The sequence below is a fragment of the Acinonyx jubatus genome, chromosome D2, assembly GCF_027475565.1.
Source record: "Acinonyx jubatus isolate Ajub_Pintada_27869175 chromosome D2, VMU_Ajub_asm_v1.0, whole genome shotgun sequence".
Classification (NCBI taxonomy): domain Eukaryota; kingdom Metazoa; phylum Chordata; class Mammalia; order Carnivora; family Felidae; genus Acinonyx; species Acinonyx jubatus.
In genome coordinates, this window is record NC_069393.1 from 56,130,460 (window position 1) to 56,157,272 (window position 26,813).

The window sequence follows — 26,813 nt, forward strand, 5'->3', positions numbered from 1 at the left end:
ATCCATCAATTTTGCATGTTGCATACTTTTTGTATTAGAACACTTAACATATGAATCATAGTTAATTTTAAAATTCCTGTCTAATAATTCCAGCTCATATCTAGGTCTAGTTATGATGCTTGTTTTATTTGTTAAGACTAAGTTTTTTCCTTGCCCTTTGGTATGCTTTGTAATTTTCTGGTAAAGGTCAACATGCTGAAATGGGTAATAGGAACTGAGATAAACAGATTTTTAGTGTGAGGATTTGCACTGTAAGTTGGACTATGTTTCATATTTGCTATAGCTGTAGGTATCAGAGGCTTTGAATTCCTCTAATGTCCTTGTTTATTGTCCTCTCTTGACTTCAGGCTTCCCTAATTACTTCTCAGAGAGTCTGTATCTTTCAGCCTTTTCAGCTATAATTCACTGTTATACTGGAACCCTATTTGTGAGGTGGTTGACTACAGAGGAAAGAAAGTATTCTCTAACTTTATAAGTAAATCTTAGTCTTTTAGTGGGTCTATATCTCTGGGCTATAAACTTCACAATTTTTTCCAGTGGAATAGCTTTTTACCTCTAGGGGAGACAGAAAGGCTAAAAGGGGCTACAGTGAAAGGGATTCCTCCCCCAGTTGGGATAAGGTTCTGTTTATGTTTTTCCCCTTGGAGAGCTGGCTTTTGTTATAGAGAGGATGTTCTGGTCGTATTTCATAATGATTACTCTTACCCTCCCCCTACCAGAACTACTAGGAAATTCTGGATTCCACAAAAGGTATGTGTGTGTGTTGGGGGGGGGGGTGTGGAGGGGGGGAGGTGCTGAGACTATAGCCTCCACTCTCAAGCTAACAATTCATCAAAATTACCACTAAAGTGTTCCTACAGGTTTGTGGCTTCAGCGTTTTCTGTTCCAGGTAAGCAAATTTTGGTGATTCCCTGGATTCACCTAGTTTTTCAGATTTTTAGGGTGGTGGTTTGCCCTACAATCTTAATTCTCTGATGGGTCCAAGAAAAGTCATTCATTTTCAAATTGTTCAGCTTTTTCTTGTTTAATGAATGAAAATAAAAACTTCTAAGCTCTTTCCATGCTGGGGCTAAAACCAGAAGTCCACTAAAAATATTCTTATTTTACAGGCCAGCACTGATCTTTTGGCAGTACTAGCATTAACGGTGGTGTTGAGAAATAGCCTTCCCTCTACCTTGTATTGTGAATCAGTGTATTAATGTGATCAATTAGTCATGTCTGCCATGGGAATGAAGCCACATATTTGCCATTTTGATCAAAATTATTTCTAAGTCCCTTTCCAGATTCAAGGATCAACGACTCCTCTTTGACAAAGAGTGGAATAACACTGGGGTCCCCTCAATGCATATGAGAATCCTATTTCAGTTAATATTAATGAAATTGTATTTTCATACAATATTGTCCAAAAAATGTATACAGGGATATATCCAACATATGAGCAAATCAAAAGAAAATGACTTGCCCAAAGGTCTCATGTAAGTTTTCTATTTGGGTTTGATTTTTCACACTCTCATTTATGGATGAGATTGAGAAATTACTGTTGTTTTGCATTGCCTCAGTCCCTATGCTATGGTTTTTCCTTAATGTGGGTTTTGCATCCATGCCTTTGAAAGAATAGGATAGAAAAAAGTGTCTAGTGTGTGTGTGTGTGTGTGTGTGTGTGTGTGTGTGTGTGTGTGTGTAAAACAGTATCCATGTCACCACATGGTAGACTTTTTATAAGGACCTACCAGAAAAATTTATCTCAAGGCTTAGTAACAGGAAAATGATGTTCCTCATGAAAAATTAGTTTAGTTTTTGACTTATGACTACTATGTTTTGTTTTCTACTTTGCTTTGGCTACCTACTTAGAAGCACAGAACCAAATTTGTAGCCTATCACTAACAAGAGAATAAAACCAGCTGATACATATTTTAGAATGTTAATCTTTCCCACTGATTTATTATTCTTCTAAATTTTCTATTTACTCTTATTTCCTCAATTATTTATTTTTTCATTTTTCTATTTAGACAGAAAAGTGACCAGAAGTAAGACTGAAAGAAGCTGTGAGAAAAGAAAAGACACTCAATAATTTATAAACTATGTATTTTAGTCCTCTATATATACAAAGCAAAGCAAAGCCCCTTAGTCTTATTTTCTGCTTTATTTCTTTTCTCCAAAATCCATCTTTAATTTTATCAAATAATTCAGGAAGTCCTATTCTCCTAGCAACTTTAAAAACACTCTATTCTTTGTCAGGTCAAATGTTTTATTTGATATAATATAGTTTGAGGTTGAATCATGAATCTATTAACCTTTAGTTTGTTGTAAATGGATTTCCCCTTCTAAGAATTTTTAGACATTTTTATGTTTTCCTGGGGCTAGAGCTGGCTCTCATAAGTGGTCCCAAGAGTTGGTAGGAATTGAATTAATATAATCAGATCTTTCCAGAACATTTTTTCTCCAAAGATCACAGAATACTTCACAGGTAAGTGAACTTAAGGGATCTTTCTGAATGAGAACAGGGCAGTTTTGTTTTCTCCTTTCACAATGAAGAAGGCAGTCCAGAGATTCACTGCAGGACATTCTGTCAGGGTGTGTGTGGAGTGTTGCAGGAGGGGAGAGGGTTAGAGGTTGATAGAGAAGTGGAGGCTGATTTAGGATTATGGGGAGATTGACAGGCCTACATAGTACATGAAAGCCTATAGCTTTGCCAAGGGGCCTGCAAATTTTTTCTGTAAAAAGGTAGGTAATAAGTAATTTAGGCCTTGGGGCTATCTGGTTTTTGTTGCCACTTCTCAACTCTTATTTGGTAATGCAAAAGCAGCTATAGACAATTCATAACTTGACAGGCATAAGTGTGTTCCAATAAAACTTTACTGATGGACACTAGGATCTGAATTTCATAGAATGTTCACATCACAAAGTATTCTTCTTCTTCTTCTGATTTTAAAAAGTATTTATAAATGCAAATAGCATTTTGTAAGGCTAACTGGCTATACAAAAACCCATGATAGGCTGGATTTGTCCTGCAGGTCATAGGCTGCTAGTCCCTGCCACCCCAAACAATTAAAATTCTCTAACACTAGAAAACTACCAGTTATCCTCTTGGACTAAACATTATCAGCCAGGTTTCCCACAGTTGATTTACAATCACCATTAGTAGGGTTAACATACCTAGCTCTGGTACCTATCTGTAATAATTTTCATACATAAGTATATGAATCATCATCACACAAAGTATGCTAAATGTAGATTCTGTGACCCTGGGCAAAGCCCCTGAATCTACATTTTAACCATCATCCCAGGTAATATGATTTGTGAGTAGATCCAAACTTTGCAAATCAGTGGAGCATGATAAATTATTAGATACTTTGCCTATATAAAACAAACAAAAGCCCACCTGGTCCCTAGTGACAAACAGCAAGTGTTCAAAGTAAGATCAAGCAGCAAAGAAGGTGCTCAAAATACACTTGGCCTTCCAACACTCGTTTCCAGCAGCTGTATAAACCCCCATATTTCTTTATTTCACTCTTCCTACTCTAACTAGCTTTCTTTTCTGTGAACTCTTCTAATCTACTGTGTGCACTATAATTTATAGTAATATAAAGTATTGAATCTAGAAACAATTCAAGGCGATATCACTCACTGTAATCTAAACTGACTTCATAAAAATGTAATTTGGACTTCTAAGTAATTGCACATGACTGAGTGTATGCTAGGAATCCCTGCTCCGATCTTAAATATGTAAAGATGCTGTACAAATAAAACGAAAACTATTAGCTAAACTTGAAATGAAAGGAAAGTCCCAAATAGTAGCAGTAAATAAGGACTCAAAATCAGAATGGTAATTGAATAGAATCAAGAGAACCTGGATCAGGCATTGGCCACAAGCGCAGGAATTGGGGGCCACATCTTATACCAGAAATCTCAGAGGGTTGCTCCATACCTGAAACAGGGAATTTTGTGAAGCACTTGTTCATGTCTTCTGCTTTTTTTTAAGATCAAATTCACTCTCTTTTCTTATTGACTAGGAGGAATGTCTTATATATTCTCCATGCAAACCTTTTGTTATATTTACATGGCCAATAACTTCTCTCAGTTTGTGACTTGTCTTTCCACTCTTGTATGGCATCTTTCTTTTTTTTAATTTAATGAACATTGTTGACTGATATGAAGTCCAGTTATTCAATCTTTTTTCCTGGGTTAATGATTTTTATGTCCTACTTAAGATATCTTTGCCTACTTCAAGGTCATGAGCATATACTATTTTCTTCTGAAGTGTTATTGTTTTATCCTTCACATGTAGGCCTGTGATCTCTCTTGAATTAATATTTTTTGTTCATGGTGTGAGGTATGGATCAAGCAAAAATATTAAAAGCAGCCAAATAAAAAATAGACTTTACCTCCAAAAAAGTGATCATATTACCACATTTGACTTACCAATAAAAACTATAGAAACTAGAAGATAATAAAATGACTTTTGTTTCAATAACAATACTATTGACAATAGACATAAATTGGAAGCAGTCCAAATATTCATGAATGGATGAATTGTGTAAACAAAATGTGGTATACCTGTTTTATGGAATAAGTTCTGATACATGACACAACATGGATGATCTTTGAAAACATTATGTTAAGTAATGTAAAAATGTAAGTAAAAACTTAATTTTACTTTCTAGCAGTATAACTATTATTTATTCAGGTGTGATTTTCTTTGTATGAATGAATCCTGATTGTAACTTAATAAGCTTCTTCTCTAAATGTTTTTCAATTGAGGCAAAATTGCATAACATAAAATTAGCCATTTTACAGTTTATAATTCGTTGGCATTTAGTACATTCATAATGTTGTGCAACCATCATTGCTATCTAGTTCCAAAACATTTTTACCCCAATAGGAAACCCCATATGCATTAAACAGTCACTTCCCATTCCCCCCTCTCCCCAGCCCCTAGAAACCACTAATCTTTCTGTCCCCAGGGGTTTGCCTATTCTTGGCATTCCATGTAAATGGAGCCATACAATATGTGATCCATTGTGATTGGCTCCTTTTACTTAGCATAATGTTCTCAAAGTTCATCCATGTTGTGTCATGTATCAGGTACTTATTCCATCAAACAGGTATACCACATTTTGTTTACACAATTCATCCATTCATGCCCATTTGGACTGCTTCCACCTTATGGCTATTGTCAATAGTGTTGCTATAAACATTTCCATACAAGTATTTGTTTTTAAGAACACTTGTTTACAGTTTGAAGAATACCTGTTTTAAATTCATTGCGGTATATAACTAGGAATGGAACTGCTGAGTCATAGGGTAATTCTATGGTTAACTTTTTGAAGATGTGAGCTTCTTGAATTTGTGACATTTTCTTGGTCATTGTCTTCAAAACTTGCTTCTGTTACATTCTCTCCTCTTTTTCTGATACTCTAATTCTAGGTATAGTAAAAGTTGACTGTATCCCTCCTGTTCCATGCACTCATTTTTCACCATTCTTTTTTTCCCCCTGTGCTTCATTTTGGTTATATTTCCTATTAATCTGGCCACAAGTTCATTAATCGTATGGTTTTGGTTTTTGTTTTTGCTATAACCTGTCTGCTGGTAAACACCTCTAGAGGGCTCTTAATTTCAGATATGTTTGCACTTCTAGACCGTGCATTTGATTTTTGTAAAACAGATTTCAGTTCTCTTTTAAAATTCTCTACTTTTCATCTTTCATTCACATGTTCCTGAACATACTGATCAGAGTTATTTAAAGTTCCTTGTCTGGTAACTTAAATTCCAAGCTCACCTGAGTGTGTACATACAATTTAGTTCTATTTTTTAGCATGCCTATAATTTTCAAATGGATCTTGGATGTTACAAATGAAAAAATTTTAAGGGTATGGATGATTTTCCATTCTCCAAAGACAGTTATGTTTTCTTCTGGAAAGGATATAGAATACCAGCAGATTACCTTGATTCTGTTGAAGCTTGGTTTAAGGCTTTATTTAGGTTTGGTCTACTTCACATTTGCCTTACTCTATGACACTGTCCTTACTTCTAAGGCATAGTCATTACTTCTTTTTTTTTAAATTTTTTAAATGTTTATTTATTTTTGAAGGAGAGGGAGACAGAGTGTGAGCGGGGGAGGAGCAGAGAGAGAGAGAGACAGAATTGGAAGCAGGATCCAGGCTCTGAGCTGTCAGCACAGAGCCCGATGCAGGGCTCAAACTCACAGAGCATGAGATCACGACCTGAGCCGAAGTTGGATGCTTAACAGACTGAACCACCCAGGCATCCCAGCATAGTCATTACTTCTAAGGTATAAGCCTTGTAGAGCCACAGCTAAAAATGAGGGGACTTTATTAAAGCCTCTACACATTGACAGGACTTGAGCTCCAATTGGTTTCTTTATCACCCTGTGGTTGCTGAAATCTTTGTGCAGCATGTTAGCCTCTCAGGTGTTGGTTTTTGCTTGGTTTCTAGGGATACATGTATACTTGTACATGCAGCTGAAGAAGTGGCCCATGACTTGTGGAAATTTTGTCACATTTTTTGGCTCCTTCTCTGTGTTTTGCTCTTCTCTGGAATTTTGCCCTTTAATACCCACCCACTCCGATGGCCCCAAATTCTAACTCTGAATTCCCAGCCTAATAAGAATGCTGTTGCTGCTTAAACTCTATTTCCCTAGGCTGTAATATGGAAATATTTTTAGGAAAAATTCTAGGGGGTTCACCTCATGAATTTTCCTTCTTTTAAGGATACCAGCCCCTCAAGTCTCCCTGTGTTGGTTATAGTCCAGTGCCTTCAAAAGATTATTTTATTATTTGATCAACTTTTAGAGTTGTTTTTAGTAGGAGGGTCAGTCAAATACAAACTACTTCATCATGGCCAGATTAGAAGCTCTCAATAAACAAGTTAACAAAATACTTAAAGAAAAAATAATCCCTGTGTTAAATACATTTCTGCAAAGGATAGACAAAAAAGGAAAACTACTCAAACCATTTTAGAATGCTAGAACCCTGATTCTGAAGGCAGTAAACAACAGTAAAAGAAAACAAAATTACAGGATCATTTAGCTTATGAATATGGAAACAAAAATTTTAAACAAAATATTAACACACAGAGGGGATGCCTAGGTAACTCAGTTGGTTAAGTGTCCAACTCTTGGTTTCAGCTCAGGTCATGATCTCATGGTTCATGGGTTAGAGCCCCATGTCAGGTTCTGTGCTGACAGATTGGAGCCTGCTTGGGATTCTCTCTCCCCCCCCTCTCTCTGTCCCTCCCCTGGTCACACTCTCTCTCTTAATATAAATACATAAACATGAAAAAAAAATATAAACACAGAGAATACAGCAATGTATTAAAAAAACACTCCAGTATAGATAGGGTTCATCCTATAAATAAAAGCATAGTTCAATATCAAAAACTGTCCATACAATATACTATCTTAACATATTAAGGGAGAAAAACCACAGGATCATCTTGATAGATACAGAAAATAAATTGGACATACAGAGAAATGAGGGAGGGGCCAAGATGGTGGAGCAGTATGGAAATTCTCTGCTTCTCTCATCCCTGAAATGCAGCTAGATCAGCACCAAACCATTTTGCACACCTAGAAAATTGATCTGAGGACTAACACAACAATATGCATCACTTGAGCCATAGAACTCTGCAGGTATGCAGATCAGAGAGGTGAACTGGGGGAGAGAGAAGCCATGGAGGGTGGGGAGCTGTTTTTGCTTGCAGAAAGAAGACAGAGACAGTGGGGAGTGTACAGGAAAAGCACTCCCCCTGAAAGCAGCTGGAGAGAAAGAAAGAGTGGAAACATGTGCAAGGAACTGAACAAGAAAGGGGGAAAGGAGAAAGGAGAAAGTTTCATTACCATTAGGACTCTATAAACAGAGGAGTGCAGAGTCAGAAACTCCGCAGCTCAATACCTGGTGGTGCTCTGATGGGAAGCGGAAGGGCAAATCCCCAGGAGCAGAGAGGAAGGTCTGAGTGGTCCTTGGCCACACCAGGAGAGGTGGTTCCCCTACTGGGAGGACATGTGTTAGAGCCCATGCAGCCTACCCATAGGCAAAGGTCCCAGGGGACCCCAAATTACAGCTACTTTTGCTGGTGTTAGAACAAAGACATCAGGGGTGGTGAAGCCTGGCTCCAGATGTGTGTTGTGACTTACCATAATCCCTGAAATGCTGCTGCTACATGATCATGGGAAAATTTTCAGAGGTGGGCTACCACCCAGGTGCAGTCTTTTGGTCTCTGCAGTGGCATGGTGGCATAAGTGTTCTGGGGGACGGGCCGGCACCTGGCCATTGCTTGCTGAGACCCTCTCCCAGAGGGTCGGAGTGGGTTCAAGCCACAGGGCCCTCAGAAATGAGGGGTTTGGAAACAGCCCCATTTGAGATAAAATTTGGGAAGGAGGTGCCCACATGGCAGACTGACGACTTGGTTGTGGAGTTGTGGAGAAAAAAGAGGGGTGCTTGGTTGCTGGTGTCATGAGCACAGTGTTGTGATGCTAGAGACTAGGAAGCTATGTGATGCCATTTTCACCTCCCCTGCAGATGTGCCTACACTGGTAGGCATGCCACATGGTAGCTGAACCACCCCAGTAAGCTAAGCAGCTCCACCTAGTGGAAAACAGAGTCATTACACCAAGTCCTGTCCAAGGCACAAACCAAGCCCTAGAGGACGACCACAAGTCTCTCCCACTGCTTAGTGTATGGACTATAAAGTGCTTCATAGTTTGACTTCTAGGGGAAACTGGATGTAATTTTGTTCAGATTTCATTCTGTTCGATGGTTCATCTATTCATGTTTTTTCTTTTCTTATTCTTGGATACAGAAAGATTAAAAAATTATTTTTATTTTCTGTTTGTGTAAAAAAGATTTTTTTTACTTTTGTCTACTATATTTTTGTAAAGTTTTTAGTATATTTTACATACTTCATTTTATTTTATTCTATTTTATTGTATACATTTAAAAATATTCGAATGTTTTCCTTATCTTATCTTTTCCTTTCCTTTCTTTTCTTTTCTTTCCTTTTCTTTTCTTCTTTTCTTTCTCTTTCTTCTCTCTTCTATCAAGCTTCTTTCAACAACCAGACCAAAACACACCTAGGATCTAGCTTCATTTGTTTTTTTGTGTGTTGTTTTTAATTTTTTTAATTTAATTTTTTTACTTTATTAATTCTTTTACTTCCCCCAAAGTGATGAAATGAAGGAATTCACCACAAAAGAAAGAACAGGAAGAAATGACAGCTAGGAACTTAATCAACACAGATATAAGCAAGATGCTTGAACCAGAATTTAGAATCACAATAATAAGAATACTAGCTGGGGTTGAAAAAAGCATGGAATCTCTTTCTGTGTAGATAAAAAAAGTAAAATCTGGTCAGGATGAAATTAAAAATGTTATAACTGAGGTGCAATCTCAAATGGTACTATGGCAGCAAGGATGGATGAAGCAGAGCAACAAATTAGGGATACAGAGGACAAACTTATGGAGAATGATGAACCAGAAAAAAAAAAAAAAAAACCAAACCAGACGGAAACTAACGCAAAAGAGCATGATATAAGAATTAGAGAACTCGACTCATTGAAAGGGAACAACATTCAAATCAAAGGGGTCCCAGAATATGAAGAAAGAGAAAAAGGGGTAGAAGGTTTATGGGAGCAAATCATAGTAGAAATTTTGTAACCTGGGGAAAGACACAGGCACCAAAATCCAGGAAGCACATATAACTCCCATTAGATTCAACAAAAACCGACCATCAATGGGACATATGATAGTCAAATTCAAAAAGTACATAGACAAGGAAAAAATTATGAAAGCAGCAAAGGAAAAAAAGTACTTAACCTATAAGGGAAGACTGATCAGGTTCACAACAGATCTATCCACAGAGACTTGGCAGGCCAGAAAGGAGTGGCAGGATATATTCAACATGCTGAATTGGAAAAATATGCAGCCAAGAATTCTTTATCCAGCAAGGCTGTCACTCAAAATAGAAGGAGAGATAGAGTTTTTCAGACAAAGAAAAACTAAGGAGTTTGTAACCACTAAACCAGCCTTGCAAGAAATTGTAAGGGGGACTCTATGAAGGGAGAAAAGATGAAACAAAGCAAAAAATACCAAAAACAACAAAGACTAGAAAGGACCAGAGAACACCACCAGAAACTGCAACTCTATAGGCAACACAATGGTAGTAAGTTCATATCTTTCAGTACTCACTCTAAATGTCAATGGGCTAAACGCTCCAATCAAAAGACATAAGGAAACAGAATGGATAATAAAACATCTTATCTATCTATATGCTGTTTACAAGAGACCCATTTTAGACATAAAGACACCTTCAGATTGACAGTAAAGGGATGGAGAAAAATCTATTATGCTGATGGTCAACAAAAGAAAGCCAGAGTAGACATACTTATATGAGACAATTCAGATTTTAAAATGAAGACTGTAACAAGAGATAAAGGGCTTTATATCATAATTAAGGGGTCTATCCACCAAGAAGATATAACAGTTGTCAACATTTATGCCCCCAGCATAAAAGAATCCAAATATATAAATCAATTAATCACAAACAAAGAAACTCATTGACAATAATAACATAATAGTAGGGGACTTCAACACCCCACTTACAACAATGGACAGATCATCTAAGCAGAAAATGAACAAGGAAACAACAGCTTTGAATGACACACTGGATGGGATGGACTTAACAGATATATTCAGAACATTTTATCCTAAAGCAGAGGAATACACATTCTTCTCAAGTGCACATGGAATGTTCTCCAGAAGATATCACATACAGGGACACAAATCAGCCCCCAACAAATACAAAAAGATCTAGATCATACCGTGCATATTTTCAGACCACAACACTATAACTCGAAATCAACCACAAAAAAATTTTGGAAGGACAACAAATACTTGGAAATTAAAGAACATCCTACTGAAGAATGAATGGGTTAACCAAGAAGTTAAAGAGGAAATTAAAAAGTACATTGAAGTCAATGAAAATGATAACACCATGGCCTGAAACCTCTGGGATGCAGCAAGGTGGTCATAAGAGGGAAGTACATAGCAATCCAGGCCTTCCTAGAAAAGGAAGAAAGGTCTCAGATAACCTAAACTTACACTTTAAGAGCTGGAAAAAGAACAACAAAAAACCCCAAACCAGCAGAAGATGGGAAAAAATAAAGATTAAGGCAGAAATCAATGCTATTGAAACAAAACAAAACAAAACAGAACAAAAAAGCAGTAGAACAAATCAATGAAACCAGGAGCTTGTTCTTTGAAATAATTAACAAAATTGATAACTCCCTAGCCAGTTTGACCAAAAAGAAAAAGACCCAAATAAATAAAATCAAGAATGAAAGAGGAGAGATCACAACCAACACTGCAGAAATACAAACAATAATAAGAGAATATTATGAGCAATTATATGCCAATAAATTGGGCAATCTGCAACAAATGGACAAATTCCTAGAAACATATAAACTACCAAAACTTAAACAGGAACAAATAGAAAATTTGAACAGACCCATAACCAGTAAAGAAATTGAATTAATAATCAAAAATCTCCCCAAAACCATGAGTCCAGGGCTGGATGGCTTTCCAGGGGAAGTCTATCAAACATTTAAAGAATAGTTAATACCTATTCTTTTGAAGCTGTTCCAAAAAACAGAAATGGAAGAAAAACTTCTGAACTCATTCTATGAGGCCAACATTACCTTGATTCCAAAACCAAAGACCCCAATAAAAAGGAGAACTGTAGACCAATTTCCCTGATGAACATGGATGCAAAAATCCTCAACAAGATATTAGCCAACTGGATCCAACAATAAAAAGATTTATAAATGGGTCTTATACCTGGGATTCAGGCTGGTTCAATATCCACAAATCAATCAATGTGATACATCACATTAAGAAAAGAAAGGACAAGAACCACATGATCCTCTCAATAGTTACAGAGAAAGCATCTGACAAAATACAGCATCGTTTCTTGATAAAAAACCCTCAAGAAAGTAGGGATAGAAGGATCATACCTCAAGTTCATAAAAGCCATATATGAGAGACCCATCACTAATATCATCCTCAATGGGGAAAAACTGAGAGCTTTCCCCCTAATGTCAGGAACACGACAGGGATGTCCACTCTTGCCACTGTTGTTCAACATAGTACTGGAAGTCCTAGCCTCGGCAAGCAGAAAACACAAAGGAATAAAAGGCATCCAAGTCTCCAAGGAGGAAGTCAAACTTTCACTCTTCACAGACAACATGATACTCTATGTGGAAAATCCAAAAGATTCCACAAAAAAACTGCTAGAACTGATCCATTTAAATCCAACTGCAGGATTTAAAATCAATGCATAGAAACTGGTTGCATTTCTATACACCAATAATGATGCAACAGAAAGAGAAATCAAGGAATTGATCTCATTTACAATTGTACCAAAAACCATAAAATACCTAGGAATAAACCTAACCAGGTGAAAAATCTATACAGTGGAAACTATAGAAAGCTTATAAAAGAAATCACACACACACACACACACACACACACACACACACACACACAAAAGGAAAAATATTCTATGCTCATGGATTGGAAGAACAAATATTGTGAAAATGTCTAATACCCAAATCAATATACATATTCAATGCAATCCCTATTAAAATAACACCATCATTCTTCACACAGAGCACATAATCCTAAAATTTGTATGGAACCACAAAAGACCCCAAAGAGCCAAAGCAATCATGAAAAGAAAACCAAAGCTGGAGGCATCACACTCCCAGACTTCAAGATGTATTACAAAGCTGTAATCATCAAGACAGTATGGTACTGGCACAAAACAGACACTCAGATCAATGGAACAGAACAGAGAATCCAGAAATGGACCCACAAATATATGCCCAACTAATCTTTGAGAAAGCAGGAAAGACTATCCAATGGAATAAAGACAGTCTCTTCAGAAAATCGTGTTGGGAAAACTGGACAGCAACATGCAGAAAAATGAACCTGGACCACTTTCTTACACCACACACAAAAATAAACTCAAAATAGATAAAAGACCTAAATGTAAATCAGGAGGCCATCAAAATCCTAGAGGAGAAAGAAGGCAAAAACCTCTTTGACCTTGACCACAGCAACTTCTTACTCAACATGTCTCCAGAGGCAAGGGAAACAAAACCAAAAGGAACTATTGGGACCTCATAAACATAAAAACCTTCTGCACGGGGAAGGAAACAATCAACAAAACTGAAAGGTAACCAACAGAATGGGAGAAGATATTTGCAGATGACAAATCAGATAAAGGGTTAGTATCCTAGATATATAAAGAACTTATCGAACTCAACACCCATAAAACAAATATTCCAGTGAAGAATTGGGCAAAAGACATGAACAGACACTTCTCCAAAGAAGACATCTAGATGGCTAACAGACACATGAAAAAATGCTTAACACCACTCATCATTAGGGAAATATATATGACAACCACAATGAGATACCACCTCACAATAGTCAGAATGGCTAACATTCATAACTCAGGCAACAACAGATGTTGGTGAGGATGTGAAGAAAGGGGAACTCTTTTGCACTACTGGTGGGAATGCAAACTGGTGCAGCCACTCTGGAAAACAATATGGAGGTTCCTCAAAAGATTAAAATTGAGCTACCCTACAACCCAACAACTGCACTACTATGTATTTAGCCAAAGTATATAGGTGTACTGTTTCAAAAGGACACATGTACCCCAATGTTTATAGCAGCACTATCAACTATAGCCAAAGTATGGAAAGAGCCCAAATGTCCATTGACAGATGAATGGATAAAGAAGATGTGTGTGTGTGTGTGTGTGTGTGTGTGTGTGTGTACACAATGGAGTATTACTCAGCATTCAAAAATAATGAAATATTGCCATTTGCAATGATGTGGATAGAAGTAGAGGGTATTATGCTAAGCAAAATTTGTCACTCAGAGAAAGACAATATATGACTTCACTCATATGTGGAATTTAAGATACAAAACTGATGAACGTAGGGAAAGGGAAGCCAAAATAATATAAAAATAGGGAGGGGGATGAAACATAACAGACTCTTAAATATAGAGAACAAACTCAGGGTTGCTGGAGAGGTTGTGGGTGATGGGATGGGCTAAATGGGTAAGGGGCATTGAGGAAGATACATGTTGGGAAGAGCACTGGGTGTTATACATTGGGGATGAATCGCTGGACTGTACTCCTGAAATCAGTATTGCACTATATTCTAACTAACTTGGATGTAAATTAAAACATAAAAATAAATAATAATTAAAAAATTAAAACAGGAGCATCTCGGTGGCTTAGTCAGTTAAGACTCTGACTTCGGCTCAGGTTGTGATCTCAAGTCTGGTGGGATCAAGCCCTGCATGGAGCTCTGTGCTGACAGCTCAGAGCCTGGAGACTGCTTTGGATTCTGTGTCTCCCACTCTCTCTGCCCCCACCCCTGCTCACATTCTGTCTCTCTCTCCTTCAAAAATAAACAAACATTTGAAAAATTAAAACAAAAGAAAATAAAAGATAAAAACAAAACAGAACAAAAGTTATACACAAAGGTTTATAGCAGCCTATTCATAATCACCAAAAACTGGAAGCAACCAAGATGTCTTTCCATAAATGAATGGATAACCAAAGTGTGGTACATCCATATAGTGGAATAGGAATAGTATTCAGTGACAAAAAGAAATGAGCAACCAAGCCAAGAAAAGGCATGGAAGAATCTTAAATGCATACTGTCAAGTGAAAGAAGCCAGACTGAAATGGCTACATACTGTGTGACTCCCAAGTACATGACATTTTTGGAAAAGGCAGAAAACAGAAGCAGTTAAAAGAGCAACAACTGCCAGAGATTCAGTGGGAGGGAGTGGAGGAATGCACACGTGCAACCTGGAGGATTATTACGGCATTAAAACTGTTCCATATGAAACTGTAATGGTGGATCTGTGTCTTTATGCATTTGTCAAAACCCATAGAACTTTATAAAGAGTGAGTTTTATTTTAAATTATGGACTGAAGTTAAGAATAATGTGTCAATATTGATTCATTAACCATAAAAAAAAAGTGCCACACTAATGCAAGATGTTAATAGAGGAAACTCTGTGTGGGGAGTAGTAAGTGGGAATGGGCAGGGTATAGGGAATTCCATGTACTATGAGCAATTGCTCTGTAAATCTAAAAATGTACTAAAAAATCTATTAACTATTTTCTTAAAAATTCAATTGGGGATCAAAAAAAAAGTGGAAGAAAATTTGCAATTTCCATTACTTAAAAAATAAATAAATAAAACCACTCTAATAATGGACCTGGATGTTAAATCTTCTGAGCCTGATAAAGACCGTCTACCAAAAATCCAGAGAAAACATACTTTATGATGAAAATTAAGTCATTCCCATTCAAGTGAAGAACAGACAAGGATGCCTTCTACCGTCCTTACCATTTAACACTGTATTGAAGGGTCTATTAACTAGTTCAAAAAATAAAAATTAAAAAGAAAAGCACACGGCTATTGGAAAGAAAAAAACAAATGTATCATTATTTGCAATAGAAAATCTAAAAGACATCATTGAAAAATTTTGGTAACTAGTGATAAAATTTATCACAGTACCTACTTAAAAGACGAACATATGAAATCTACAGTGTTCTCAAATACTAAATACAACTAATTAGAAAATGTATTAAAAAGATGACATTCACAACACTAGCAAACCTGTAAGATCTTTGGTAATTAATCTATCCAAATGCACAGAAACTAGATGAAGAAAATTATGAAATCAGATTTTTAATTCATATTCATAAATAAAAATATATTCAAGATGGAATTAGACCTAAGCATTAAAAAAACTTTAAAAATCTAAGGAAAAAATAAATCGTTATGATCTTATGATAGGAAATGGTTTTCATTATACTGTACAGAAGAGAAAATAAATGAAATAAATGTATATGGAATAATATACATAGCTCTTAAAAACATGTTGAGCAAAGAAAGCAATTTGCAGAATAAGCAGGCTTTTTACTTCATATTTATGTAATTATATATAATTTTCAATGATATAATTTATGTACATCTTTAGAGCACATAAAGCAAAACAATAGATACTTTAGATTTTCCTGGCTTTAGTAAAAATATAAAAATAAATATAGTCTGGCAGCATGCAATCTAAAGTTACATAAGTGGTTATCCCTGGGAATTCATGAGACTAATTAGCAGAACAGGTTGACTTCAATTTCATATCTGTGATGTTTCGTTTTATATAAAAATATCATAAGTGAAACTTTAAAACATTTTAATACTTATTAATTATGAGTATGGATACAGTAATTTTTCATATAATCATTTCTGCTGCTATTTCAGACTTATAAAATAAGACAGTCAGAGGACCCTATGAATGGCTCTTTAATTTATAATAAACCACACTCTCATCTTAGAAAAAGAGTCAATAAAGAGTCTCCTTGGAACAAACTTCTACACAAAAAATTTTAAAGTTAAAGAAAACAAACAAACAAAACACAGGCCAAAGTGAAATAGAAATTTTATAAGGAAATGGGTTCTTTTCTAAGGGTGGAATGGAGAGCTGACAATAGATGCCAACTGTTAGCATTTTCCTCCCTGGGTGCTAGATGTGGCCAACTCCACTGAGTACTTGTGAGGCATTATGGGCTAAGAACAGGGAAGTTATGAGTTCAATTAAAATTTGGTCGCAGAGTCTTTAAAATTAATTTGTTCTGCCTGCTACTAATTTCATTCTTGGCTACTAGACTGGTTATTTATTTGTTTGTCTCAATGAAAAGAGGAAGTGCTGCTCGTGGGGCAGATCGAATTGAAGTACACATGAGGGGCAAAGAATGGTCATGTATTAATGAACAAGACAGAGCTGATCCTGCAGAGGTTCTCAGCACTATTTTCTCACTGCAAATTTATTTTTTAAATTTGATGACAATTTGAGTGAAGAACTGCACAAATGTCTAGGGTTTCTGTTTTCTTTTTTCCAGTTTTGCTGGGTAGTTTTCTCACTTTAGAACTGGAAAGAACTACATGGTCCTAAGGACCTTCTCATTTACAGACTTGGAAACTGAGACCCAGAGAGGGTAAATCATTGGTCCAAGGTCATACAACTCATTACTGGGCTTCCTTCCAACCCCTCTGAAAATAATTCCATGTTCTAATTCTAAAATTATTCCACCCCTATTAAAAAGGCAGCTTTTAAAAGTCACCCTTTACACACCATAGCCTCTCTTGGCCACAGGAAAGACCTTGGCAGTGGGGTGGCAAGTGAACTCATTTGAACAGAGGAGGTAATTCCTGGCATCAGCAGTGTCTCTGGGCTTCAGCTTCCCCATAATATCTCTTATACACTCAGATTCCAGAGCTTGAAGAAGACGTGGCCACTTTCTGCTTCCTTTATGAGGAATGGTGATGCAGTCACCAGGAACAGTGCTGCTTTACTGTCATGTTAATAGATGTACCTGTAGTAGTTTACTCTCCACAACAAATCTCTCATTTCCATATATATGGAACCCATTGTGTTTGCCAAGCACATTTCATCTATAGTCTCATTTGAACCTCAGAACTTTCATGATACAAGTAAGTCAGGCCCTATCATCCCAAGTTTCTAGAGGAGAAGGTTGAAATGCAAGGAAGGAGTGCACTGAATTGGCACCAGAGACCAGGGCTCGTGTTGGCATGCCCACCTTGAATTTTGGCTGCTAGCCATTCCCTGGGTCCTCTTTGCCCTGATACAGCCTTCCTCCCAGGTTGTATTGGGTCTGGGAGACACAGAATAACCAGTACTGGTACTGCCTTGGGAATCATAAGCCTGTGTGAAAGGGAGGGGAGCATAATTATTTTTTTCAAAGGATGCATAAGGAAAGTCACTGGAGGTAGCATGATAAAACTTGAATAATGGAAGGCTCAAGGGGTTCTGGTCTAGGAGGACAACATATGGACCAGTGGTTTTCACATCCCTGCTTCACTATAATCACTTGAAGTTGCTTTTCATTTATTCAAGTTTTGTTTAAATAGGTACTAGATTCACAGGGTTCAGAAATCAAAAGGAACAAAGGGTGTATGGTGAAAAGCCTCCCTCCCACCTCTATATCCTAGTGACCCAAATCTCTCCCTAGGAGGCAAAAAAAATGTTATCAATAATGTTAAGTAAAACATATATTTACTTCTTCTCTACGCACAAAAAGATACACAAAAGATAGTATTTTTACACAAAAGATAGTATTCTAGATACATTGTTGTTAGCTTTCTTTTTCTCACCTAAATAACACACTTTGGGAATTGTATCATATTAGTATACAAAAAACGTCCTCTTTCTTTTTTAAGCTATATGGTATATAATACCATGCATATACCATGAATTTCATTTAACCAATTCCTTCCTAATAAACCATTAAGTTCTTTTCAATCTTTTGCTATTACAAACAAAGCTGCAATAAATAGCCTTGTGCAATGGATTTCTAAGAGAACTAAGTTTTGTTTTAAGCTCTAATACTATGCAGCCATGTGGCCTTGAGCAATCAGTTAGTATTTTGACCTTTTAGAAATGGAAAAAATCTTAGTGACCATTTGGTCTAGCATTTTTTTTAATGTTTGTTTGTTTGTTTGTTTGTTTGTTTATTTGTTTATTTATTTATTTATTTATTTATTTATTTTGAGAGAGAGACAGAGTGTGAGTAGGGGAGGAGCAGAGAGAGAGGGAGACACAGAATCTGAAGCAGGCTCCAGGCTCTGAGCTGTCAGCACAGAGCCTGATGCGGGGCTCGAACTCACGAACCAGGAGATCATGACCTGAGCAGAAGTAGGACAGTTACCGACTGAGCCACTCAGGCACCCCAGTCTAGCATTTTCCCAAAGTATATGCATGGAACACTAGTCCCAAAGGGTGTACACCCTGCAACTTGATAGTCCAAACTAGATTCTGAGAAGACCATAATGAACAAAAAGTAATTAATCCAGGCTTTCACAAACTTGTTTAATAATGGGGTGACTTTTTTCAGATATTGATGGTTAATTTTATGTGTTAACTTGTTGAGTATTTTTGGATGAGATTAACGTTTAAATTGGTATACTCTGAGTAAGTAAAGTGTCTTCTATAATGTAGGTGGGCCTCATCCCATCAGTTGAAGGCCTGAGTAGAAAAAAAGATAGGCTTTCCCAAGTAAGAGAGAACAAGAGGAAGTCCAGCAGATGGCTTTGGACCTCATCTGCATCATCAGCATCTAGCACATGCTTGAACAGCTTGTTTTAAACACTAATCTCTCTAGGAAGATGATATAAACTTGTAAAATAAATTTTAAAAGATTCAAAGAACTCCAAAGAAAAGATTGAAGAGACTAAGGTATGATGAGTTGTCAAATAAATTGCCCCATGCTAACTACAGGAGGTTAGAGACAGATGAAGGTCATTTGAAATTTACAGAGGATGTGAGAATTAATATTGGTCACAAAGGATGAGCAGATGCAATGGCAGAGGTGTGAATGTTAGACATTCTAAGAGTCAAGAAAACATAAGGCATGTTCCGGGCACATTGGAATCCAGTTTGACTAGGCCACCAGTCTTCACCAATAATCCTTTCATTCTCTCATTCAATTCGTTATTGAGGATCTACTATGTACCAGAGACTATTCTAGGTACTGGGGATATACCCGTGAGTAAGACGAATTAATGCCTCTGTTCTCACGGAACTTACATTCTAGAAGGGGGGAAAAATAAATAAATGTGTCAGAGTGGGGATAAATGTTATGAAGAAAAAAATAAAGCAGGATAAAGGAGTTACAAGGAGTATTGGCCTGGGGGAAAATTGCTCTTTTACAAAGTAGCCAGGGAAGGCCACTTTGGTCAGCAGACATTGGAGCAGAGTCCTGAAAGAAATGAGAGTCGTGCAGATTTCTGGGGGAAGAGTATTGTACACAAAGGAAAAAGCAAATGCAAACACCAAAGATGAGAACGTGACTGTCATATTCAAGGAACAGTAAGCAAGGGAGGAGGACTGCACAGGGGGTAGGAGGGTAGTAGTAGGAGAGCCAGTTAACTTGGGCCTATAGGTCAACTTAAGGGCTTTAGTTCTAAGTCAGATGAAGAGACACTGAAGGATTTTGAGCAGAGAAATGGTAGGATACCTCTAGCTGCTTATTGAAAATAAGCTATAGGAAGAACAAGGAGATCTTGCAATAGTCTGGGGAAAAATAAAAATTGTTTTGAATTTTGGTAGTAGTAGTGGAAATGGTTAGAAGGGTTTGGAATCTAGATATATTTTGAAAGTAGAACTAAGAGGATTTGGTGATGGATTGAATGATGGTAGTGTAGGACAAAGTGTTCTGTACAAGGAGGGAAAAATCCTGGGTTCTGGTCTGTCTTGTTACTATTTGGTCCCATGACTTTGAGTAGCCCACATAACCTCTTTGGGCCTTACTTACCCCACTTGTAAAATGGGGTCATTAATTTCTTGCCTGGAGTTAGGGGCATCAAAATTAGCACTCCATTATTTACTCTTTTGTATTTCTTGCTATAGTTTCATGTAAAGAACTGTATGTTCCCTACTACATTGTAAATTTCTTACAAGATGGGACCTTGTCTAATACCCCTCTATATCATCCAGTGTTAATCAACTGATTGAGAATAAACAATCTTCAAATAATATAGTACTGCCCACTACTTCTTTTATTTTTCTGTGAATCTTTAAATTTAGTCCTTAAGAACAAGCTCCAGTTTCAAAAAGCAAGAAAGGAAAGGGAAAGAGGAAGTTACAAATCAATAGTTACTACGTTGAGGGAGGTAGATTAGTTAAGAAAGGCTTACTAAAGAAGTTGAAAGTGTGACATGGGAACTTAACTTTAAAGGAGAGCTAATGGGAATGCAAGCTGGTGCAGCCACTCTGGAAAACAGTATGGAGGTTCCTCAAAAAACTAAAAATAGAACTACCCTACGATTCAGCAATTGCACTACTAGGCATTTATCCACAGGATACAAGTGTGCTGTTTCAAAGGGACACATGCACCCCCATGTTTATAGCAGCACTATCAACAATAGCCAAAGTGTGGAAAGAGCCCAAATGTCTATCGATGGATGACTGGATAAAGAAAATGTGGTATATATATACACAATGGAATATTACTCGGCAACCCAAAAGAATGAAATCTTGCCATTTGCAACTACGTTGCAATGAACCTGGAGGCTATCATGCTAAGTGAAATTAGTCAGTCAGAGAAAGACAAAAATCATAAGACTTCACTCATATGAGGACTTCAAGAGACAAAACAGATGAACATATGGGAAGGAAAACAAAAATAATATAAAAACAGGAAGGGGGACAAAACAGAAGAGACTCATAAATATGGAGAACAAACTGAGGGTTACTGGAGGGGTTGTGGGAGGTGGGATGGGCTAAATGGGTAAGGGGAACTAAGGAATCTACTCCTGAAATCATTGTTGCACTATATGCTAACTAATTTGGATGTAAATTTAAAAAAATAAAAAATAAAATTAAAACAATAAAAATAAATAAATAAAGGAGAGCTAAGATTTTGTAAGATAGAGAAGGGAAAGAAAGGCATCCCAGGGAGAAGAAATAGCACTATATGAACATGCATGCTGTGGAAAAAGAACCATTGCCCCAAATGGAGCACAACATGCCCCAGGGTAAGAAAGGTAGAAGAACAGAGAGGGGCAGATCTGAAAAGTTAAGTGGCATTTAGATTATGATAAACTCTGTATGTTGTTCTAAAGTGTTAACATTACCAAGGAGAAAATAGGAAGTTATCTTTAGAATGTGATCACCATGACAGCAAGTTCTTCTGCCTATTTGGTTCTCTATTGTATTCTTAGTGTCTATCACATGTCTGGCACATATTAGGTGTTCATTAAATAGACACCAAGTGAATCACTGTTTTTAAACATAAGAACGACATAACCAGATAGTATTTTAGAAAAATAACTGGTGGGCACCTGGAAGGCACAGCCGGTTAAGCATCTGACGTTGGCTCAGGTCATGATCTCACAGTTCAGGTGTTCAAGTCCCACATCGGGTGAGCTCAAGCCCTGCTTCTGGTGAGCCTTGCCTCTATCTCTCTCTCTCCCTCTTTCTCTCTCTGTCTCTCTGCCCCTCATGGGATTCTCTCCACCCCCACCCCCACCCCCACCTCTGCTCCTTTGCTCACTTGTGCCCTCTCTCTCTCAAAACAAACAAACAAACAAACAAACAAACAAACAAAACAACCGGCAACTGATTGGAAGGGCCTGGGACGTGAGATAGAAAAGGGGCAGGGAGAAAAGAGGCAGCTAGTTAGTAGATTATTGACAGTCTAGGTGAGAGTCAGTAGGCCAGGTATACAGTGTTCTTAAATATAATCAATAGGAACTTTGTTGAATGAATTTAAATAATTGAATGCTAATAACAACTACATTTTCTTAAAAAATATTAGTATGCAGGGGTGTTTGATAAATATTTATAAGTTTAACGTAGGAAAGCCATTAATTCTACATCATCTAATCTGCTTTGTTGGCTGAGTGATCAATCAATATGCAATGACTATGATACTAAAACTGCTGTAACTGATTCATTTACTTTGGAGAATAATATTCTCTACAATGTACGCAAAATAGTTAATCCTTTCTTGCAGTGATGCCTGGTTTACATAATTCTTTTTTTATTTTTTGAGAGAGAGAGTGTGAGTAGGGGAGAGGCAGAGGGAGAAGGAGAGAGAGAATCCTAAGCAGGCTCCATGCCCAGCCTGGAGCTTGAGGTGGGGCTCGATGGATCTCAGGACTGTGAGATCATAACTCCAGCCAAAATCAAGAGTGGATACTTAACCGACTGAGCCACCCAGGTGCCCCTACAAAATTCTTTAGGACATGATATCAGAGTCATAAAATTGCAAAAGGTGAGAATGCAAAGGGATTATTTGTGAAAATATTAAGGATATAGAGGAAATCCTTAAAATAAAAAAGAATTTTCAATGGGACTAGAGAGCGAGTAAGAAAGAGAGTCCAGGCTGAGGAAGAGTAAGAGCTGAGGAATAAAAATTAACAAGAATATGAGAAAAGATAGGAGACAAGACAAAGAAAGTGAAAGAGGTCAGGGTTGAGAGACATTCAGAGAGGACTCAAGTAGAACTAAATATTGGTCTTACATAAAAAAGGACATTCAAGTAACAGGATACTGGGGATGCAAACAAACAATCAGACCGAGGTAGCTTTAAATCCTGAGCCTTGCCTTCCTCATTGTTAAAAAGGGGAAAACAGTAGCAACATTCCATGGTGGTTGTGAGGATTAAGTGAGATGATAAACATGAAGTACAAGGCACATAATAAAGTATGTGACACAGATAGCTATTAATTTCATCAGGAAGAAAGCAAAAGGCTGTTTCTGTAAGTAAAAACAACTTAGGAAAGGTTAACCTGAAGTAATAGTCAGAAAGGGGAATGTGCTTGCAATTTTGGAAGCAGAACAGAATCACACTAAATCATGCTATTAACTTCTTATTCCTTCATGCCCCTTGCTGTACCAGGTTGGATAGATATTTGATAATAATCCCAACAAAGTCAAGCATTTTAATAAAAATTTTAAAACAGAACAACAACAAAAAAAGGCTAAAAATGGTTATAAGAAATTAGGGCTGCCTACCTAATTTGTGGAGTCTAGTGCAAAATGAAAATGCAAGATCCTTTGTTTAAGAATTTCAAAGGTGACACAGAGCATTAAACCAAATGCAAGGCCGTTCTGAGCACAGAGCCCTCAGTGACTGCATAGGTCACAAAGCCATGAAGCCAGCCCTGCAAGGGATAAACCATGCTGGTAAAGTTTATGTCTAAGGCTCTAAAAGTAGTCAGGTGGTAAAGTTTATGTCTAAGGCTCTAAAAGTACAAGCCTGGGGCCCTTGGCAATGAGAATATTCAAGAAGTGTGTCAATTAACTGTGAAGGTTCTGGGGTCTTGAGATACATGGCATAGAGGCACTAGTCACAGTGCCAGCTGGCCCTGAAATGCTGGTTGATGGCCAACTGACATTAGAAGAGTTGGCACGAACTGCTTTTGGGACCTGCATGAAATATAATCATTTCCTGCCTCCTTGATTTTTCACATTTTAGTTAATTAAGTTACCACTTGAGGACATAAAGTAAGCCAGTGATTTAATTTTTAAAAAACCATTCTAGGACACGTAAAACTTTCATTCTGGACCACCTGAGGTGGGTACATTTGCAGCTAATACGAAGGAGGTGGCATTTCTCCCCAAATCCAACATCTCCTAATGTGGATACTAAAGGCAGGCTTAGCTGTGGGAAAACTGGTCACATTTTAAGGGGTAAGTTTGTTTTTAGCATTCCCACTTTTCATCTCCCTTTAACTGTCCTCCTAGTGAATGCTAACAAAAATAAAAGCCCTTTTAGAAAATGCACCATAAATAGTTTCAACAGTTTCAATCTACCAGAGACAAAAGATAAAGACAGCAAGCACACTTGGGCATTGTTATTTCCCTACTGTTTTCATTTTCCTATCTTTTTCCTGTTCCTGTTCTTCTGTTGTTTTATCTTCTACTTCACCTCCTTATTTACTTCAATCCAATGTAAATGTAATACCTGATTACAAAGTACCTCATTGTGTCACCACAAAATTGATTAGACAGTGAACCAATCTTGTTTCCAATCCATTTACAGATGCTTATTTCACCTCTTTGGGTGGAATATGAAAAAGCAGCATCATTATTATAGTGACATTTGGCAATTACTTGTCTTGCTTCTACTTAGAATTGTATCTAAAACTAAAATGGAACCTAGAGGTGACTCTGCTTAAGCACCTAATTTCACAGACTAAAAACAACTTCAGAGATAGACCTTTCCAGGGTAAACCCAGGCACAGGTGGAGAGCACGACTGGCATACAAACCAGTAAACTGTACCACAGGACTAAACAGAAAGAGCACAGAGCTGTCAACTAGCAGGTACTCAATAAGTATGTGTCCAACTGAGTAAAGAAATACAAGAAGACATGAAATTCTAGAAACCTAGGTTCTAATAAATGCTCTGCTAGTAACTAAATATACTAAATGGTTATATAATTAATGATAAATATAAATTATAAAGTAGTAGAGATGTATTATAATAAATTATAAGCAAAGTTATAATTATAATAAAGATAACAAAGATAAAATAATTATATATGAAGATAATAAAAGCATTGATTATAGATAAAGATAAACTGATTAAATGCTCTAACCTTTTACAACCTCTTTTTCATCATCTACAAAATAAAATAATATTGTTTTGACCAAAAGCAGAGTTCCAGGAACAATACTCTTAATACATGTGCTATACAAAATTTTTATCAATTATATAACAATCTAACTTTGGTAAGACTGTTGAAAACTTTAAAGGTATTGTATTTGAAGTTATTCTTTTCTGGAGATCCTGAAAACACTGTGGCCTTGAAACTTCGTGTTTTATCCTCAGGGGCGAGTTGGGTGGGAGGGGGGAGTTGGTTTATCCTCAGGGGCGAGGTATGGGGAGACAGTTCACGTGAACTGTCTCCCCATACCACTTTGTTAAAGGTGTGCTTCAGGAGTAAAGCATGTGTTTTACAGTGTGATCGGGGAAGGTCTCTGAAAAACAACCCTGTATTATCATTGTGACACTTTTCTCCCAGTTGAGACAGATTCACATTCAACATTTGTCAAATGTCTTCCATTTACAATGGTATTTGATGTTAGGTTGAACCACACGAAATTGCCCTTCTTGTGGGTCAAGAACAGTCAACGTTGGCAATTTTATATGGCTCAACCTAATACTTTAACGTGTTATCTCCCTTTTCTCTTACAATTATGCTACAAGGTATATGATGTTACCCTCATTTTACAGATGAAGAAGTGAAGGCTCAGAAAAATTAAATTGATTTGCCTAAGGCTCTACAACTTGTTAATAGCAGATTACAGGTAGAAACCTAAGATCTCTGGATTTCAAGTAGGATGGTATTTCTTCTGTACTACAAAACAATACAACAATTTAAAAGACAGTGATTCAACAATGAAATAAAATTGAGTAGGGCATTGGGAAGATTGAGTGGGTTGAGAAGCTCTAAGAGTTCCAAAGAAGTTGAGAAGTAAAGAAGTGAAATAAAATAACAATTTCCTACAAAAATATATCAATTCCCTTCCTCCTGGAGACAATGCAATTGTAACTTCAATAATGTGTGTGCCTTGGGCAGAGAGCACAGGAGACAAGCAATAGCTACCACATGACTTGAGGGTTCCAGGAGGCAGTAAATGATTATAATCTGAGGAAAGGGAGGTAGAGACAGCACTGAGGGGAGAGAAGAGGAAGTGATGAGACTGGGAGGGAGTCAAGAGGATTTTCCTGTCTGTCTGCTAAACTCACTCACAGTATAGCTCTTGGAAAACTGAAGTTGAGTACAGAAGCAAGTGAGCAAAAAGCAACTGTTAATTGAATAGATTCTGAAAAATGAGGTTATGCTGGATTAATCAGCATCTTTTTGCAATCTGTCCACTAAATCTGATATTTGGGCTGTGCGTTGTTTTCTGTTAATTAAAATTCTTAGTACAACTGCAGGAAAAATGCTTTGTTCTTACAGATATTCCCAGGAGTGTTGGAAGGAGAATGTGCCAGCTAAAAATATCCCATGAATCTGAGGGAGAAATTCATAAAACTGTATGGATCATGATCTTTGACAAACATTTCGGTGCCTTTTGTTCTCTCACACCCAAACTCTGGTCCAGGAAAAATAAAATAAGATAAAATAAAATGTCTTCAGATAGTCATATATGTCTTCCGTGTGTC

The 26,813-nt window shown here is 37.0% G+C and overlaps 1 protein-coding gene and 1 long non-coding RNA gene across 3 annotated transcripts in view; one reads left to right on the forward strand and one right to left on the reverse strand.

The window, feature by feature from the left end:
• HPSE2 (heparanase 2 (inactive)) overlaps positions 1-26,813 on the reverse strand; it is a 660,017-nt gene that overhangs the window by 172,861 nt on the left and 460,343 nt on the right. The window lies entirely within an intron of this gene.
• Positions 804-26,794, forward strand: LOC113600259 (uncharacterized). Its single transcript, XR_003421244.2, has 2 exons — positions 804-889; positions 26,608-26,794. It is a non-coding gene; the product is annotated as an uncharacterized LOC113600259 (long non-coding RNA).